This window comes from Bolinopsis microptera, chromosome 6 (assembly GCF_026151205.1).
Source record: "Bolinopsis microptera isolate Bmic1 chromosome 6, MBARI_Bmic_1.0, whole genome shotgun sequence".
Classification (NCBI taxonomy): Eukaryota; Metazoa; Ctenophora; class Tentaculata; order Lobata; family Bolinopsidae; genus Bolinopsis; species Bolinopsis microptera.
This window is the reverse complement of record NC_087077.1, coordinates 16,904,435-16,926,205: the sequence shown is the minus strand read 5'-3', so window position 1 is coordinate 16,926,205 and position 21,771 is coordinate 16,904,435. Positions and strand designations below refer to the sequence as shown.

General features: G+C 37.1%; 1 protein-coding gene across 1 annotated transcript in view; it reads left to right on the top strand.

The window, feature by feature from the left end:
* The window catches only part of LOC134817237 (formyl peptide receptor-related sequence 1-like), a 39,422-nt gene that overhangs the window by 7,681 nt on the left and 9,970 nt on the right, over positions 1 to 21,771 (top strand). The gene's annotated exons all lie outside the window — the stretch shown is intronic.

Genomic DNA, 21,771 nt, shown 5'->3' with positions numbered 1-21,771 from the left:
ATGTGTAAAAGTCATAACGAAGGGTGGAGGTGGAGAGAGTCTGTAAAAATGTCAAAAGTTGACTACGACATAATATGTAAACATTATCTAGGATCTAAGGATCCAGCATTGTACCTTAGATCTAACCCTGATACATTAAACAAGCAGATTGAAACTAAACTACTAACCAGTGTTCCGAGTAGAGCATATATCAGATCACAAAAAGCCACGTTAAGAACCGTCAGTCTCTGATTTCTCGCCAGAAGTCGCGTGTGTATAAGAAGTAAAACTATGGCTGATATATTCAGTACAACACCCAGCGAGCAGAAAACGCTGAGGAATATCCCAAAATAAAACCGCTCCTCGACTGTTGCGGCGAAGGTGTCATTACCAAACATTGCTGAACGATATCAAGTGTTAGAGAAAGGAAAAATTTTGTTATTCGTCAGAATTTTCTCATGTGAGAGTGCTTAACAATCCGGACTATTCGGGGGAATGCCCTAAAATAGGAATATACGCGAAATAACAAACTTAATTAACTGAATGTTATCGTCACCTAGGGTATTCCTTGGGTATGTAACAGTGGTAACAATGTTTGGTTGTCATGGTGTGGCAGGGGAAGCAAGGGTTGCTAAATAAACCCCCTCATACTCGGCATTCCGGAGCTTGTGCCAGTTAATATACCGCCCAACGTCAATCATTCGTTTAGTCAGGGGAATTTTGTCAATGAACGGAGTAATTTTGGTAAAGCTGCATCAATATAGACGACTATAGTCGTCCATACCCACATATGAACACTACCAGCTACGCGAGTTAAAAGCAATATTAGTGTTACCAGATTTGGTTGTTTAATTGGTTTATTAATTACTAATTAGGGATAATAAGAAGGAATTGTAATATTCTCCGGTGCATGATGCAAGTTTAGCTGAAATTGTAGGGCCACAATAATGAACGTTTTAGGAAATTTGTGTATGGTGTACCGTCCTTGCATGGTGCGAAGCTGACAGAATATTATAGGTGCAATTAATAATTAGTTGTAATTTGTAATAATTAGGTATGTAATAAAAATGAACTAGAAGTGCGAGTATATTTTGTTTCATATCACACCTATATTTTGCAAATGTATAATATCCGGCTAACACATATCGTGCCAGTTACAATAAAACATGAAACACTTAGAGCTTTACGTCTCAACTCTTGCGGTGCTAAATCCTGTCCAAAATACAACTGAAAAGTGGTTTCGTCTGTAAATCAAAATAATTAGCGCAATATAAAACTAAAAACTACCACCACAACTATAAATGCATACTCCAACACGGACTATAACTATAAGTATATCCAGCTATATTAAACTATCTGGCTGTAGGGTGATAGTAGGATTATTACAAAAGATGACTACTAGCTCGAACAAATTGTACAACACACCCAAACAATGCTGTAATTAATCAAGTAGGCACCGCGTATATAATTAATGATATTTCTGTTACGCAGTATAACAATGCAATAGTATTACAATTCGGGGCTCCTTGTTGCGACTAAGCTATGATCACGCTATACGCGGACTGTCCTGTCCTGCAGTAGGTGTAAGGTTTATGACAACTTGTGAGACAAGCCTAGGTAGGGGTCAGATTTCAGTGTTGGGTCCTTAGGGCAAAGTTTTGGGGCAAACTTTGAGATTACTTAAGAAGGGATCAAAGAAATGGGCATGAGGTGGGAAAGGCAAACTACAGGAGGTGAATGTACGTGAGTTTGTGCAAATAGCTTTAAGAACCACATTGCTAAACAGCCCCATAGTCGTGTGATGAGATAGGAGGGCCCCTGCATTTATAAAAGGGTCCTAAGATAAAGAGCACGGTACTTCTCCCCCGCCAGGTAACTTCCAGCGTGACAATTCGATCTGGAATATAATTAAACTGTTGTTGTAATGACAGAGTAAAGCACACGGAGGTTAGTAGATCGCACACGATTATAGGACGTGGCGGAGAGGGCCTGGTCAGGTTAATAGTGACCAGCCGAGCAGGTATGAAGGGATGTGATCTGTTGTAAACTTTATCTTGTAAACTGTTATATAACTTGATACAGATCAGCTGCACGGACCTTCATGACTCCCCCTCACGCGGAGATAAGCTGGGTTCACAGCATCTAGTCAACACTCCGATAATCCGATTGTTAGGTATGTAATATGTAGCTGTAAATTAAAACTATTCCGTGGGGGCATCGTTTAAAAGGATTGAAAACTGTGTACGTAATTAACGTGAAAGCAAAAGAATTGCGGCTATTCCTGGAAAGTTTGAAATTTTGCTACGTGCTAAAATATGCAACTTGAATTCTTGACCTCATACAAGGAATTTGGACATTAGTTTGTGCGACTATAATAACATAAACCCGCCACGCAAAGGGTTTATATAACAGATCATCCCGCGCTAGCGGGATGATCTGATAAACACATACGAGTGCGCGCAGCGCACGAGTTTTGTGTTAATATGTAATCCCGAAGCGCCAGCTGAGGGATTACATTTATTTAGCCCTGAGCGTGAAGTGTTTATGGATTATAATTATCTCCGGCGATTTCGACAAGGGATTTATACTTTAGAAGAGAGTGATAAAATAGTTTTTATTTCGGCATACGGGTCTGATTTTAGTAATATTTTCATTTCTATTAGCAGGAACAAGAGCTGGAAGGAGAGCAAGCAAAACAATACTATTTTTAGGGCACGGACAAGGGTAGCTGGCTAGTCGCCAACTTCTCACGCCACGCGTTGGAGAAATTCCAAGAATTAGCTGCTTTGGCAACGTTCCCAGGAATTTGCGTGTAAAAGAAGTGGACGGTTACGATGTTTCATATCACGTGGTGCGCTTTCGTGTCACGTGGTATAGACTCGGCGTATGCTATTGGTGGCACGTGGTACGCACGTGACGCGCCCACGTGATCGCGCGTCTAACTGTTCTACTATTATCGAGTTCTAATCAGCAGTATCATTGATTATTGTAAGTCGGAGAATTGAATGATAAACATCAGTTACGACTAAAAAGCGGGCCGGGTTTATACAAATTTCCGGGGCGGGATGATATCACCTTGAGATGTTTATCTAACAGCGGGCCGGGCTGAGTGATAATATGATCCCGCGTCGAAATCCCGGAGATATTTATAAGCAGTGATACACGCATAATTCTTATTGTTAAGTTGGATTACATTATCAGATACGAGTGGAAGTAGGTTAATTATAAATCTTTTAAGCTTTTGCGATTAACTATAGATGAAATACAAAGTCGCGAATCTCTAGGATCTGTACCAAACTAAAATGAATCATGTAAGTGGGTGACATTATAAATTAGTTAAGGTGGGTGACATTAAATTAATTAAGGGAATCAATAACATTGGAACGATCCTTAATGTTGAGAGATATGAGGTTACTTCTTAACTATATGTCTATAATAGTGCATCGGTTGAGATCTCAGTTGATAATATTAGATTGCCTCGTGGTATTTCTACTGAATACGTTGGGAACTCTGAACATACTTTACTCAACGTATTTTTAACCGTAGAATCGAATATAGGAGTGGTTCGGTAATGATTGGATCGATTTTGTCACCTGTTTTAACTGCCTGAGAATCTGTGCAAAACCACAAATTCTAAATCTGTGCACTATAATGGTCACTGCCTCTGCGGTCTGCAGTCATGTGACATCAGTGCAACCACCATTATGTGTCCTCATCGGTCGATTGAAAGGTTAAAAAATGATTGAAAGACGATAGAAAAATACCATATTCGGTCGATTATTTTATCTTTCATCATAATAATCACTTAAAAATTATACCTACGCGTAACTTAAACTGAAGAACAATACTGAAAATTGAGAATTGAGATTATATGATATCGATCCAAACGTGGTATTGGGCAATTACTGGCGACACACCTTACTGCGACTCTACGAAAACATTATGTCGAAATATAGTGCGAAGATTTGCTACACGTTGCATATCCCTTTTGTGCACGCAAAAAGAGTATTGCTATCATGTCATGGGTCAAAGCGCAAATCGCAATATATAACGACATAGACATCAATATTTATATATTGCGACAGATATAAAGACAAAGTGCGGGAACCGTTCAACCGTTTTTTCAACCTTCTTTTAACCAACCTATTAATCCACTGATGCAAGTTCTATACTACTCGCATTTCACAATCCCAATTCAACTTAAAAATTATAGTTCGTTAAAAATTCAGATATGATTATATCATCATTTGTGGAACTAAGAAAGGTAAAATGTACATAATATGTGCCTCTATTTCAATCTTTGCTCGCAATTTATCGGCTAAGGCTCTTACTAATTCGCTCGCCCAGAAATCATCACGTGACTTTGGTTTTTATGGTTTTGCAGCCGAACAAAACGGTTTTACAAAAACCCTAATCTCAGCGGCTAAGCCCTAACCCTAGTCCCTAACCACAACCCCAAAGCTATCCATAACTCTAACCCTAACCCGAGCCCTAAACAATCATATTCGTGTTTTACTAGCCTGTCACGTGACCAAAACAGTTGTTTGCCCATAACTCTCCAGGGAAGCATTTTTTTACCCTACGTCATGGGGGGTGATTCGGAATCATCGTCCAAAAATACACACCGAGTAAAATTACTTTCATACCCTCGGGCCTTTTCACAAGAATTTTGTTAAAATTTATGGGCGAGCAATTTAGTGGGAGCGATCGGCTAAATGTCGCGACAGTGCGGGGCAGCTGATGATTGCTGCAGTCGGGAGGTTTAGATGGTCAGGTTGTGATAATGTGATGGTTGATCGGTCTCAAACCATTCAAGGTTTTCGTTTGACCTCACTTTTTCGGTCATGTTATTGATTATTTAGACAAAAGTCACGTTCATATTACATATACAATTTATTAAATAGGTTATGAGGTTAATATCGTAACTAAGTAAAATTTTACTTAGTTACGTTCTCTAGAAAACAAAGAGTTTTTGCCAATTCTTACGAATTATCAAAAATCTCTAATCGCATGTTGTATTGGCTATAATTGCCGTAACAAAAAAATTTCTGAAATATTGATTACGTAATAATATGTGAACGATTCCTTAGTACTTTACTTCTTTAGTACTTTACTTCTTTAGTAGTTTAGTAGTTTAGTAGATTAGGTGAGGTGGGTTATAATCAAGGTGGTAGTCGGAGAGCTGCTTCAAAGGTACTTCAGAGGTATTTCAAATTGTAAACTTCACAACATAAGGTATAAACACTTATCATTCTATAACATAATAGCAAAACTAAAACAAGTGGCCCTATAACAGACCCAATTCAATGGTTTCATTATGAAAACAATTTGAGCAGCAAAACATGTCTACCCATGAAACCTATGATGAAACCTATGAAACCGTTAAATAGTTAATAATAGTTAGTAGTACTATGTTTACAGTATGCACTGAAGGGGTATCCTAGAAAGTTTCTTGAACTTTTAACAGGTACCCCTCCTCATTTATAACACGCAATCAAGTTTCCTATCATTCGTTAAATTAACGCGCTATATTTTGATGTTGCCCGTATTGAGAACAATTTCTTGACCACGAAGCCTCCGTGTCTCCCAGATAATTACAAAACTTACGTGTCAGATTTGTCTAGAGATTATTGCTCGATATAAGAATATCTCTGCTCAGTTAGCTGTCGAACTTTAGCTGCGTTATGAGCCTGAATTTAATGTAGTACTATGACAGAGATAACAGAAAGTACGAGGTCACTTCTTAAATTAACAGTAGGATCAGGGCCCAGGGGTATACGGAGTGGGTGGTCAGTGCTTATAGTGGGATTTTTCATATGTCCACTCATTGACTCATTAAGAACTCGACATGACCATTGAACATAATAACTATGGTACTGCAGCTTATAGTTATATCTCTGTCCGCGTGAGCTTTTCGAAATACTGAAATACCAACTTATTAAACTTATAATGATAAAAATCAAGATTTAATAAATATTGCCTGGTTTCAATTTCATGGGACACGAAGTCGTGCCACAAGTTACTTTGATCAAAATCATGAGGCGAACAGCTTCAAAATCGAACCACGTGTGGAAGTCAGGACGAATATGGTTTTTATCAAGACACTTTAAAATTCGTACTTTATTTTGCCAAGTCATCCTAGATACTTAAACTTTCTTTTCAGGGGTGGTTCACATGTTAACGTCATCAAGGGGGAGAGTTTAAAAAATGATTACGCTAGTGTAATTTGAACACAATAGTTATGTGTAAAACTGATTAAGGAAGAAGGAGGGGGTCACAAATTGACCAAAAGTGATCACGACACAATGTCAATATGTGAACGATTGAGGAGCACTACCCAGAGGCATTACGACCCCTAACACTTAATCCATCATGTAAGTTGTAGCAGGCCATGCAGCCCAAAACACGTAGCAATAAAAGTAGAAATATCAAATAAAGTTAACGTTAATATAGTTAAATATGAATATGAAATATAAAGATTATGAGTTTACTTTGATCCACCGGAAAGTTGGTTAAATAAGCGATTGAAAAAAAGATTGACCTATATTTATGTATTCTCCTCTAGCTACATAATATAGGTTACGTATAGGTTAAATGATTATTATACTATCATATTACTACTGTATATTAGAAGGGAGTATCCACAACTTGTTTAGGCCTAACATGGTATATTCATATAGTTCTATCGTTTTTAACCAACTTTTGAAATCGACCAATGAAAACTCGTGTATGTTATCATACCCGAGCAATTCTTGCAGTGGTGGAATAATTTGTATATACCGGTAACCGGATGACCTCATTTTGATTTTGATGGTGGGATAGCTTCATTTTGACACGTAGCAGCTGCTTGCACTTTTGATAGTTCGTTATAGTAAGCTGAGATATTGATTGGTGACATACGCTAAAAAATTGAGTCACCCACGAAAAACAATTTCTATGATCGCAATTTTGTTCCAGAATTGGTAACTTTTTCCAGGCAGGGTAATCATAGTATATGACAGAAAAAAGCAAATGTGAATTAAAGAAAGATTGTCGCTCTTCTCGTACGTTCCGTGACTGTCAGATCAAAAAATGTTCATCAACATTCCAGCAACTTCAGTCAGGGCTTTTGAAGTGTTAAATCCGAGTTCCTAATCCCAAATATAATCAAATAGTTAAGATGACTAATATAATAGCGCAGCACAACTTTGTCTACTGCAACCAAGTCTCAATTGGGAGCTAAGTTTATAGCCAAAGTGAAAGGAATTCGTGGCCACTATTGATGTGTTAACTGAAGATTAATTATATAACAAAGGATCCTTATATTATAAAGGGGTCAGTAAGAGTAATAATTGAATATTTAAATTAATCTGTCTCGACGAAAACATTGTAGTGTAAGTGGTATTTTGTTGCAGTATCTCAGTATCGAAAATTTAAAACTTCAACTTAGCTTCAAATTTGAACTTAAAGTGTATATATGCATATAATATTATCTATATCATAAAATAGTAAATTCAGAATGGAACCTAAATAATAATCCTGAGACCTGAGTAAGACTTGATTTGCGATTGCTATGTATAGCAGTGCATGACTAGACATATCGTCACATATAACTACCTAGCTACCTTACTAGTAATAGTAATACCAAAATAACGCACATTAACCTGTAACGCTGTATGCAAAGACTAAGAGAAAGTAGCAACATCAGCTAATAGATATAAACACGCGTACAAATTTCAAATAATTTAATTAAACTTTAAATTAATTCTTTCAGGACAATGAACTGTAATTAAAACGTCCTAAAAAGCCTATTTTCGTCACATAATCGTTTGAGACGACCCATTTAACGGATTAATTAATGTCTGACCGCCGTCTTAAAGATGGCTAACCAGCTGGTATCATATTTGCAAGACGAATTATCTGCAATTGCTTTGTCATTATTATAATGACAATGAAGTTTCATGTGACAGAGTACAAACAATGCCACGAATAAAAAGAGTCGGAAATCTACGTACAACCATGAGGTACAAACTGATCTGTTAAGAAAAAGCGTATACCAACTGTTCATGGCAATGTTCCAGGAAATTTATTTTAAATTGGTCCTAGCATCTTAGACCTTAGTCTTACAGTTACCCACTTCCATGTCCCAGATTTGCCGTTCCTCAAGCGATCATATTCATATGATCGTTTATAAACGAATAACGCGTTGATATGATGGTTATAAGGCCATCTGCAACGAATTGGAAATAGCTCTAAAATGAAATCGCTGCTAAACCACCCTTATATTAAGGGAAGTGGTCAGACGAAAGGATAATTTTCGACTATTTAAATTAATATGTCTCGACGATCAAAACATGGAAGTGGTACTGTTATTTTGTTGCAGTATCGAAAATGTAAAATTTCATCAAGACAGATAATATAAATTTAATCCAAAAAGAATTTCATGGGATTTACCCCAAATTTGGTACACATTTTATCGGTGTTATTTTATTCAAGCTTAAGAAAATTGTTACGGTAATAATGGTTTCATCCCGTTAAATAATGCTAAGCATTATTCTTAATTAATTTCCTGTTAGATAATCATAGTAATATTGGTTTTATAATCGAAAAATTATTTACCTCATAACAAAAATTTATAATGGTTTCTCGTGTGGCCGAGCTTATAATTTTTGGCCTTAATAAAAAGCCAGTCTACCAAACAAAGTATAAAATTACTGTTTCCAATTAATTTGTTGTTTGTAAAAAAAGGGCAACTCAACAGTAAATAACATGAAAGGTTTCAATCTCAAATAATTTTAATTAAGCTTTAAATTAATTTTGTTCAGAACAATGACCTGCAGTAATTAAAACGTCCTGAAAAGCCGACAGTTTTGATATAACCGTTTGAAACTAGGATAGACGGCCTAATTAACGGATTAGTTAATGTCTGAACGCTGTACTGTATTACTATTAGAAGATTAGATAAAAAATAGAAATTAGGAATTAGAAAGATCTTTGATTCTTTACACAAGTGTCAGATGCTGAAGATATAAACTGAAATTTGTTTTATATTAATTAAACAAACTCAGTTATCAAACAAAACAAAAGAAACGATTCCAAGATGAAGACTGATTATGGAGACTTAAAAATCACAGCTTCCTTTTAGCATTTAGGAAATATGGGCCCCTTATATAATACACAATGAATGAGAAGAGTTGATAAATCTACATACAACCACGTACCAACTAATCATTCTGTTCACAAAAAGCACTGGTCCAGGATCGAGAAATCGTTTCAAATTGGTCCTACCATCTAAATCACTTCATTACTTTGACTGATCTCACCATGTCCCAGATTTGCCGTTCCTCGAGCGATTATGTTAACGAATAGCGCGTAAAAATGATGGTCATCAGCAAATTGAGCATAGCTTCAAATTAGAATCGCTACTAAACTACCCTAATATTTGATACTTGAATAAGTCAAGAATTTGCGCTATATACGTTACACAATCGTTCTTCTCCGTAGCAACTGTTTAGTTTATTGATATTGTGAAATGACTGAATATCTTTATACCAGCTTACTGGTGTAGTTTTTGGACCACCAAACGGCCGCCCCATTTGGCTCTAATTGGCATGAACGCATAAGCGCTAGTTAATAAACCACGGCGGAGCTGAGCACTCAGCACTTTTGCGGCTCAGGGCACAGTCAGAGTAATTAAACTTATTTCTGCTGGCTGGTCAGGCCAACGCCCATAGTGCAGCTATGCGCTATGAACGATGATACATAAAATATGACTGAGAGTTAATTAAAAGGATATGTGCTGGATACGATATGCAAAGAGGCAATCCTATATAGTACCGATACGAGTAATTTACGAGTAATTTACGAGTAAATTACGAGTAAATTACGAGTAAATTGCTCTGTTATACTTACATAATTAAAACCTTTGGCCTTAATGTAAGAAGTGTTGATGACTGAATCTTTGTAGCAAAGAGAAAAAACAAAACGTCAGCAATTACAACTTCGGAGCAGATTGACGCTATCAAATGGGAAAATTTGCAGAATTATACCTTAAGCACAGTTAAATGCAAAGTTTTGCCACCACTTTTGTATAGACATACTTCTTTTTCAATCTTTTGGTGTTTGACCTCTGCCTATCTATCAGTAACTAAGATTCAGTATCACAATTAAGCTATAGCATCACTGTAGTTTCTGCTAATATCTATTGTCATAAGTTAAATTACAGAGATGGTAGAGATCAAAAATATTATTCATAAATGGATTCCTCATAAATCATCGTTGATAAAATCATTTACTGGGTAGCAATGCTAAGTTAATACTTAATTTACAGGATTTCAGATCTAATAAACAATTTCCGCAGTAAATTGTAGCATGTTGTGAAAGCTTACTAATAATAAGTTAAAATAATAATACTATAAGATAATATAATAATACTATAATACTATAAAGCTATAAGTAATAAGTCAATAAAAAATATTTGAGTTTAAGAAAAACTTGCCACGTTAAGAGCAATGAATTTCTACGAGTACCTGCAACTACATGGATTGAGACTTGTTGTTGATGGGCCAGAATTCTTTTTAATGTGGTGAAGGTCAATTATATCTTGTTCAATTTTGAATATACAAGCTAGTTTAAACGATGATGACCTATCTCAGAGTTCTATAATAGTAGATAGTTGATTTGTTTTAAGACTTTTATGTTCTCCTTTTAGTTCCTAGCTAAATTATTCAAAATTTTCCGTAAATGACATCGGTACTAATTTGCATGTTATGCAGATCAATACTGTATATGATATATCACATTTAAATATGAGATTGAGAGTGCCTTGTTAGTTTGGTTGTTTGTAAACTTGTAAATGCATCCGAGAGAATCACTATACTTATTTAAGAGGTATTTTCATTCCATCCTATGTTTTCAATTGAGAGAATGAGAGTCATGATCAATTCTCCTGAGTATAATCCATGTCAAGCTGAAGACGATTTATGGCACATGTTTTTTAGAAAGATCTGCAACATTTCCCCCCCCAACCCCCCCCCCCCCTCACCCTACCTCCAGTACATATCAAACTACTCATTATTCGGCTAGTAGAAACCAAAAAATTAAAAAAGGCGGAATCAACTCAATCAAGTATTATCCTTACGCCAGCAAAACCCAGCCTAGCGCATGCATCATAAAAATTGAACAAATTAACAAAAATATACAAAGTATTGTGTAAATGTGTTATAGTGGATTCTCTTGTTAATTGGAGCTTTAACAGAATGCCGATTCAGCAAAGTGCTGTAAGTCAAAACAAGTCGCGATTCGTTACCGACTTGCACAAAAAGGCTGCCTTCTATAATTGTACCTCTATTAAGTAAACGCAGGTAATTGAGCCTCTATTAAGAAAACGTGGATTTTTCGACCGAAATTCGGTACCCCCAACTGCCGCGCTTAGTAGAGACCTGACACTACTTTTTTACTCTTGTAATTATTTAATTTTTGGTTCAGTTATTTAATCTTAGGTACAATATTTTCTGAAATTTTAGGACAAGTTAAACAATATCGCCTTTATATTAGTGCTAGGTATAGTGGCTTTACTTTACGTAATTCAAACAAAATAGGTTTGAGACTTTCCTTTCTTTGGTTGAATTCAATGTTTCGAGCACGCAACTTTTTAAATCTTCCTATGATTACTATATGATATATTTAAAGTTTTAATTTTTCCTAAATAGATTTGTTTTTGAGATGATTTAGTTGTTTGTTGCTGGATATTTTCACCTCACCCTTTAGAACCGCTCTGACATGGTTAGTACCTGGCACTTGTGTCAGTTGCTAACCATATGGGCGGTATACAAGCACATTATTTCATTTCATTTCATTTCATTTCATTTCATTTCATTTCATTTCATTTCATTTCATTTCATTTCATTTCATTTCATTTCATTTCATTTCATTTCATTTCATTTCATTTCATTTCATTTCATTTCATTTCATTTCATTTCATTTCATTTCATTTCATTACATGTCTAAACACCAACTAGTAATATAATCTTTGCTTCATTTCATGTCTTTCGTATTTAAGTTATCGAGAGATGTGAAGTTTGTGATGAAAATTGATCCAAAAACATTAATTAACTAATTAACTCACGGTCATGGGATTGAGACAAATCTAATTGATATTGCAATTCGATCGACTGCAAATATCATTATCAATAGGGATGACTTACACTTTTAAGGCCTCAGAGAAGGCATAAGGGTGTCATTTCTGAGCATACGGAATACTAATACTAAATGAGAGCAGTTCAACAACTTGAATAGATATCGACAATTGATCTTTGAATTGTACCGCTTTCACTGAAATTGCCCGTTCGTTACAAAAAATGTGTTTGAACATGCGCCCAAATTTGCTGATTAATGTATATATAATGTATACCTATATATTCCAACGAATCGGAAAAAAGGATATATTATATATATATCCTTTTTTCCGAATCGTTGGTGTAATTTCCAAATTTTGAAATCTTATCCAATTTTTAGATAATAATCATAAAAGGAACAAATATTATATCGAATGTAAAGTGGGAATAGTCCGCATCTTTTATGGTTCCATATAAAAGTATAAATACCTGCATTTTTGTTCCCGTCTTCCGGTCTCAGTTGGTAAAAAGGATTCGGGTTAATATATAACATGTGAGCATTTAACTTTATCATCTGTTTATTATTCGAAAGTTTCTCTCTGCACGTATGTGTGACCGCCCACGTGCGAATTAGAAAGTTGCATATTAACGCGGGTGGAAACGCGCGCGTGCACGTGCAAGGATTTTATATCAACATTTATAGATCGGTTTTGTTTTCAGACTTCAGTTCACAATTGTTATTACGTTGTGTTTAGTGCGCGTTACATTTTAATGGGTTGTCGTTATAATTATATCTTCGGTTGTGATTGATATTTTTTGATGCGATAAAAAGTGACTATCAAAGAATACCATTACTATTAGCTTCCTCCCTGTGACCAGTGAGTTTTCTAGTGCCTTTTTATTAGTCCCTGGCGCAAGTTCCCACTCACTGAAGATTATATGTATCCTTCGTTGGATTTATCGTCCACGTCAAATGTCTTGATTAGTCCGTCTCGACCTTTAAAATGATCATTACAACTTAACTGTACGAATGTAATTTAATCTAATACTGAAACTTGTATCAGTACCTCTGCCTTTATGAGTATCTTTTTAATACGGTATATATACCGCGCCGTATATTAATATACCGTATATTTAATCAGCTAATAGCTCATCATGATTAGCATTGGTCAAACTTAAAGCGCAAGGTGAGCTAAAAATAGAATATTTACTAGATCACCAGCTCTTACCAGGACCCATAAATGTGCCAAGTAATTACGGAATTAATCAGCTGGCGGTCCACGAAATTCTGGATTCGTTTTCAGGAAGCAGCAAAAAGGCAATAGTGGGCTGTTCTAGATATATCTCGAAACTTTTGGTAATAAATATTCAACCTCATATTATCCAATGGCTTCATAGAAATCAATAAAAATCTTGATTTTATTAAGAAACTAGAAAGCCCGTGTTAATATAACCGGGTGGAAGCTGGTATTATTTTTTGAAAAAAATTTTAATCGCATCCAAAAATATCCATTCCAACCGAAGATATAGCCGATTTAAATGTAAAACATTTTAATCATTAATAAGGGGTCCGGACTCAACGGCGTATAGTAAGACTCTACGGTGGGTTAGGGTTAGGGTAACTGTTGGAGTGTTGGGGTTGGGGTTGGGGTTGGGGTTAGGGTTGGGGTTGGGGTTGGGGTGGGTTAGGGTTAGGGTTAGGGTTAGAGTCTTACACCGTAGAGTCTTACGCCGTAGAGTCCCGGACCCAAATGTTAGGCGTGGAATCAGCTCATCTAATTGAACACGGGCATCTATATCTTCTCTTTAGACTTAGTGAGTAGATAAATCTCAACACGACGATTACATGAATCTAACAAGTCACGGCTCTATGAGAGTCATATTATGATCATATGCTGTGAATCGGAGCTATAGAGCGGGCAAGGAAGTTGATGACACTGTTGAAGCGCACTAAACCTAACAAAAGCAAAAGTAAGTAAATAACGTATACAGGGTGAGTTGAAAATAGTGTGTGGAAAGTAAATGGCTCTAATTTTTTTGACAAATGAAATTTCCACTTAATTTTTGCATATTTAGGTAATGAAAATATATACTTTTTATAATAATACAATTAAAATACTTAATAATTAATAATTTGCTCAACCCATCGTCCTTTATTAGCTAGGACATATTGATAACGTGTAAGACAATTGTCTATAGCCGACTTGACTGTATTATGGGGGCAGGGGGTCTTCATGGAAATTTTCTTAAAATCGACTTTTTAGTTAGTTGTTTCTGATAGAGGGGAGTAATATCTATCAGATGCTTTTGATGCCGTGGAAAAATATCGTTCCTAGCCGAAATTATTGCCGGTCAAAGGTCAGCGCATGTGTGGTAATTGTATTGCGCGAGCGATTTTTGATCGCGTGCCCTGAAAATCGAGTCTAAAAATCTATTTTCTCCTACATTTTTAAAGCAATCACCCTGAAACTTTCAATATATGTTCTAAGGATGTATTATAACTATAAGGCTCATCAGACTCAATATATTTCATATATTTCGATCGGCCGTTGTTTTGTAGGTTTACAAGCTTTCAAGGAATTTCATATTGTTTGAAAATTTACATTTAGCCTTGACTATCAATCTACAATCTACATTGTAAAAATGTGGTTCAAAATGAATTAGAATGAATGTTCAATTTTATATTTTTCAAATAACTGGTAAAATAACATGTTGTTTGTCAAACTCTATATCTTTCCACATTCCAGTAACTGTACAAATGATTTTAGATAACGTTGACCGTACTGGGTACAGGATGAAGCTATAAGTAGTAGTACTGTAGTAGTATTCGCGAGAGATATACTCAATACTATTGAAACATTTTTGGTCCGGTTGGGTCGAATGTGCATTTTTATCATTATGAAGAAATAACAAATTGGCCAAGGAATAAATAATTTAGGTCCCGCCATTTGGACACCAGGTGATGTAAAATTCACTAAATAAATAAATACCGTTGTCTGAGACTGATGAAGATGTCGAAAATCTGAAATATTTCGTTCAATTAAAGTCGTCGTCTCAATATAGTTAAGATCGCAAATACAGAGGAGAAATAAAACGTACAGCTCGTTAGTTGAAGTCTATTCGTAATTCATTTGATTTCCACTATTTCAGGCTGCTCAAGCTATATGTGCATATTATGTAATCTCAATGGGAGCTGATTGAGACAATTGATCACTACAGGTTTGTGTTTAGCTGACCACAGACTAAATTGTTAGTTAGCACAATTGGAAACTATGTGGATATAATCAGTGGCGTAACGAAAGGCCCTGCTGACCCCGCTGTGCAGGGGGGCGCCGTCTTAGGGGGGCGCCAAATCGTCGTTTGAATGTGGGACAATTTCGAAAACTTAACTAAAGTACTAGCAAAACTGCGCGTTTTGCTCTAGATACACACTTTTTTAGAGATTTTACCGGCGTATTCTTTAAAATCACCTAATTTGTTCAATTTTAGGGAGGGGCACCAAAAGGGGAGGGGGCGCCAACAGGGGGCGCTTTTTTCGGCAGGGGGGCGCCAACAGGCAACGTTACGCCACTGGATATAATATGTAACTCTAAGAGGATTATAGAGTGGCCGGATAGATCCGGTCGGTTCCTAATTGAGACTCATTCATATTACATTTTTCAACAGGTCTTATAAACAAATGTGTTGCCATATTAAAAAAGGTGTTACCCATGATCAAAAAAGGTGTCGAGTTTTCGAAAAAGGTGTTGCGCTATCAAAAAAAGGGTGTTGCCCAATAGAATCGACAGATGGGGATACGAATAAACTAAAATGATAAACAACAGAGCTCTTAGTCAACTTCAAGTGAATGCGTATAATTGCTTCACTCGAATTCACAGCTTATGACTTTATATTTAGAATTCTAACTCAGTATTTAGAAATAGTCAACTTCCTGATTACCATGAGATTCACATTTATTACCTTATTAACTAATTACCTTCTCTATAATTATTCTCTTATTTTGACGGCCCTGATGTAAACTCTGATGTGAACTCCGGTTATGCTGTAGAGTTCACAATGTGGGCAGATACTTAAGGTTTAACGGTGATGATAATGTAGCTCAATTTCCTCGTGGCTAATACCTACTTAACAGTAGAACCAGGATAAGATTACGTATGTAGTGAGAGTTGAGGTGACGTAGTGAGCTTTATAAAGTTATAACAGCTGTGTGTTGCACATGTGTAACCAGTTACAAGTTTCTCTGGAGACTGTGTCAGCATGTCACCTCTAACACACGTGTTTATAATCGCTGTCTTCCTCTGAGAAACTTGTTATTCGCCTCCTCCCCCTTTATTATTATAGCTACTCTTTTACCTTTGTTCAGATCACTGTCCATCACAGCTCTTATTTTCTTTTGTTTATTCGAGATTGATTTGTTACATATTGGGCTTATAATTTATGCATATAATTAAATGATTAGGCAGCAGTGAGCACATAAATCGTTAGTAACATTGTTACCGAAATCCTCGAATAAAGCTATATGATTCCCAGAATTATGAAGATAAATCAGCTTATAGACTATAGAGTTGTGCATGCTGGAGCTTTATTAAAGATAGTGAAGCTGGCTTCAATAAAGATTGGTCTAATTTCCCCCACTAACTACTGTTACAGTCACTAACACGTCTACAACGTATAACACAGCTACACAGGGAGCCTACTACCCTATAACCCTACAAACACTTACTAGTGTCGCCCACGTGTTGTGCGCGTTATCGTCACGTGTTAGGGGTTAAGGGGTGCGCGCTATTATCATTATCAATAACAGTGCAGGGGGAGGTAGCTGCTGCTAGGTGGAACTAACTCGATGTAACACGTCCGGACCTTTACTGATAGTTGAAATTCGACATATGACGTCATCTAGCGTCATCTAGCGTCATCTAGCGTGAAATATCGCCAGATGATGATAGATGACGCTAGATGACGCTAGATGACGCTAGATGACGCTAGATGACGCCAATTAGCGACATTGTCGCTAAGTGCACGGCACCTTTCGAATGTCGCTATCTAGCGCTATCTAGCGCTATCTAGCGCTATCTAGCGCTATCTAGCGCTATCTAGCGCTATATGACGCTATATGACGCTATATGACGCTAGATGACGCTAGATGACGCTAAGCACGCAGCACTGACGCCAGGCGACAGATAGCGCTTGATGTCGCCTGCGTCAGATGTCGTCGCGTCAGATGTCGTCAAATGTCGCTAGATGGCGTCAGATAGCGTCAGATAGCGTCAGATGTCGCGGCAACATATAACGCTAGATGACGCTAGATGTCGTCCCTAGAATTTTTATGAAAATAGCGCTATCTGTCGCCTGGCGTCAGTGCTGCGTGCTTAGCGTCATCTAGCGTCATCTAGCGTCATATAGCGTCATATAGCGTCATATAGCGTCATATAGCGCTAGATAGCGCTAGATAGCGCTAGATAGCGCTAGATAGCGCTAGATAGCGACATTCGAAAGGTGCCGTGCACTTAGCGACAATGTCGCTAATTGGCGTCATCTAGCGTCATCTAGCGTCATCTAGCGTCATCTATCATCATCTGGCGATATTTCACGCTAGATGACGCTAGATGACGCTAGATGACGTCATATGTCGAATTTCAACTATCAGTAAAGGTCCACACGTCCTACCTCTCGTATAAGATAACGAGATGTAACCAGAAGAAACGACCCCTAGTAACCAGAAATGCTCGCCTAGTTGTCGTTATGATATTGGTATTAGACCGTGTGTCACTCTCCGTGTTTAGCCGCCTCGCAGGGTTTCTCTCCGACCCTCTCCCCAGGCTGGGACCAATGTTACCAATGTGTCAGGGCCTAGTTATATATAACCTGGTTTTAGTGTGTGGTACTACCCTGAGTCAGTAGGTTAACTAACAACGCTAACTGGAGTTGACCGAGCATTGGGTAGAGAATTAGTTACCCCTTATACTTGTAGTCGTCAATTCGTTCCGTCACATCATCTGTAAAAATATATGGTTTTTTATCTTTCTAATTTTATAGGAGTTCTTTCGATAGTTGGGGGCGGCTAGTACCGTTTTTTCAAAGTGCAAAGGGCGTCTCTTTTTCTATTTGTGTCTCAATTATCTTATTCCTGCATTATAAATAGTATTCGCCATCTATTACGTGTTTTGCTGATATATTGCGGCTGTTCTGCTAAATCAACTTTCAATCTCAATTATTTTCAGTATAGTAGTGTGAAAATTTGCTACATCTCGCAATGTGTCTATGGGGAATATCAAAACTCATCAATACTTTAAAAACCTTGTGTTATATCACTTCTAGGAATTAAAATAGTGGGGGTTTCCTTTATTTCCCTATATTGTTGCTAAGAGTATGTGTTACCTCTTTGTAGGCTTCCCGGTGAAAGTCTGTCAGTCTAAACTTCGGGGCTTACTCAGCCTCCTTAACAATAATAGTAACCAGTCATGTATTACATAGCATAATATGTTTAACTTAGCAAGTACTGCACAACAGCTCTATTAATGTGGACATTTTAACTGTTACTTGTATGCTTTTGTTTCTGTTACACTTGTTGTACATGTCACCGTCCTATAATAATAATCGCATGTTCCCACATCTGAAGCCACACTCTGTCATCATCATCGCCAAATTTTCACAATTGATAAAACCGTGAGATTCCAGCGTTGACGTGCTCAATTCATCACCTACTGCGAGAATTTTAAACGTGTAGTGAGGCGTTAAGATTCTTGCTTCTGTCTGTCCCTACTCCCTATTTACAGCTAGTGTAGACTGGAACGGGCCCGGTATTTTAGCTGGTTGACAAGTTCTTATTGTCCACATGTTGTTAACTCTTTAACTGTAGTATTGCACCTGTTTGTAGGTGTTAACGCACCTTGCTTTTAACTTTTCAATGACAAGTTTGATACTTAGTTAAATGCATTTGTAATAAATAACCAGGATAATTTATTGTTAATACTTTTAATGAAATCATTGTTTGAGACACTAGGGTCTGTGTTGATTGCACCTAATTTAAAACTAGGATTTGATAAACGTTGCACCTGATGAATATCTAGGATTTGTTATACATAATATCACCTAGTATTCAACTAGAAATACCATTATCTTGAAATACGAAATTTGATACAAGCTGGGTAAGAAAATATATTATGTTTGATAAAGTTATGGAACAGTTGTTTCTCCGATTGTTTGTCAACAGCATCTGGACCACAACCCCTGTGCGATTGCTAGGTCCACTTTTTATTTAGATCAAAATGATAATCCAGTAGATGCAATGAAATCTTTTCGCTTCATGATTGATATATTGAATTCATGACACGTGATCCCTTACAGTAGTACTTGTATAATTATACAGGGCACAATGCATGCTTTTAAGCCATGTTCTCGTAAAACCCCTTAGTGGTTGGTTACTTTGATTCTTGACAGGATTTTCTTATGACAGAACACGATTGACGATTGGGTTGGGATTGGTTCGACTTCGTGCCATGAGCATACTGGTACAATATTGATATTTACAGGTCTTGGTATCATGGTTTACAATATAATGCAAAGGCAGCAATAATTTTATCTGATTTCTGTTATTTAATTACTGAGTGTATTTGTAAGACTTTAAACTTTAAGAAGATATCGCTTGTATGAATTTCGATCCTTATCCACCCATTGCTGTCTTATAGAGTTATAGCTTAATAGTAATTTAGGACCCCAAAACCAAAACCCCGATCTATCCCGGGTTTTCCCTTTCCCAAAGTACGCGATAAATCGGGGTTTTTCTTATACAGCTGGAATTTCCTATACATATCTAGTGGGATCCCGGGATTTCCCGACGAATTTCAGTGGGGAATTCCCGATTTTCCCCCCGATTTTCGGGAATCACGAATTTTTTTTGGTCGGATTTCCCGAATCCCGGGATTGAATATTTTGATCGGGATTGACTTCACAATACATATCATCTAATATGTACAGCTAATCGTGCACTGCTTACCTGAGAGAGCTTGTATACAATCAGATGATTGGATTGGACCGCGTGTAGCTATCGTGCACTAGCTGTGGTTTCATTAGTGAGTCAATACTCATATTGGCACTAACACCAGAACATAATATTACATTTACTTGCTCACTTGTTTATTTTGCGGTCCTTTATTGTGTCTCGCTGGTCACAGTGCTCCAGTGCTACTCCGGCGCTACTCCGCTGCTACTCCAGAGCTACTCCAGTGCTCTAGTGCTATATCTAGCTCCAGAGTGTCTAGCATATCTTGTGTTGTGCTATTTTAGCCGCATATACTGCGCTGTAAAGTTAACAATAAGGAGTGCAGACGTTAGTGGGCCCACCAATAGGAGGACCTTGTCTGGGTCACGTGTTCTGGGACTGAATCAGTCACGTGGTACAGCTACAGTTCAATATAGTGTCCAGTGTGTGTGCTTGTTGTCGGAGTCTGTACTGGTTTATTGTTTGTACTGATCTATTGCCACTGTCAATCGGTTTCATCGAGAATCTGTCATATTTAGTTTCTGGTTTCTACTGATTTAGTCCCATGCCACATTCAATTAATTTCACATTTACTAAGTCCTAAGATCCGTAATATTTTGTTTCTTGTACCACCTATGTGCTGATTTTATTCCATGTCACTGTCAAACGATTTTCTTCTAATCATCTAAGATACATCATATTAAGTTGCTTGTTTGTGATGATTTTATTCCATGCCACTGTCAAACGATTCTTATTTCTTTATTTTAACTCTCATACTGTGCTAGTCTGTTAGTCCTTTGTGTTTATTTGATTGTAGCACACGTGCTTGTAACTTCAAACGATTATCTGATTATCTGCTAACAATCCTTAGTAGTTCTAATTTGTCTTAACCATCTTGTTATGTTTCGACACTTTCCATTCACTCCATAAAGTCTCCCTTCGTTAAACAATTCCCTGACCCTAGATCTGAATGATGAATCCTCAATTCTTACGTCATGCTAAATGTGCCATCTGTTGGCCGTCGGTCTAAACATTTGTTTAACTGAACAGTAAGTGTTACACTTGCAGCATATGTTACTTTGTCAGATGTTACACTTTTAATATTCTCTATGGGGCCCTCACATGATGATGATACCAGTTTATTACACACCAAGTTATCATTATAATCACTATCAGATCACTGCCATTCACTGCTCACTGCTCTCTCCAATTATTGCATCGTTTCCTTTTTCATGGTTTACTTTACCTGCCGCTCGTTAGGTTTTGACTGCCCGAATAGCCGTTCTCTCACGTACGCCTTTTCTCCGTAGCACTGACGTTCTTCCGCGCTCAGAACCTACTGAATGTGACAGGGGGAGTGGTTGGAACCAGGCCAGGGTGGTAGTCATGACGACCCCACTTCACAGCTAACCAATGAGGAAATACAAGCCTCTGTTTACCACATGTACGTGGAGCAGATTGCATATAACTACTCCAAGTGTACAATTGTTATTAATACTCCTCGAACAGCAGTTAGAGATGATCATATTTATTTTGATGTTAAATTTAGATTTTCGTCGCATTTTGTCATGGTTCGAAAGCCAGCTAAATGGCTAATACTCGGATATTTTACAGCTTTGAAGAAGCATAATTTTTCAAATGCAGCTGACAATACTGTCGAGCTGTCTTTTGTCGTGTCATCTGTCGTTGTGCCGTGACTCATGCAGGGAGACCTGT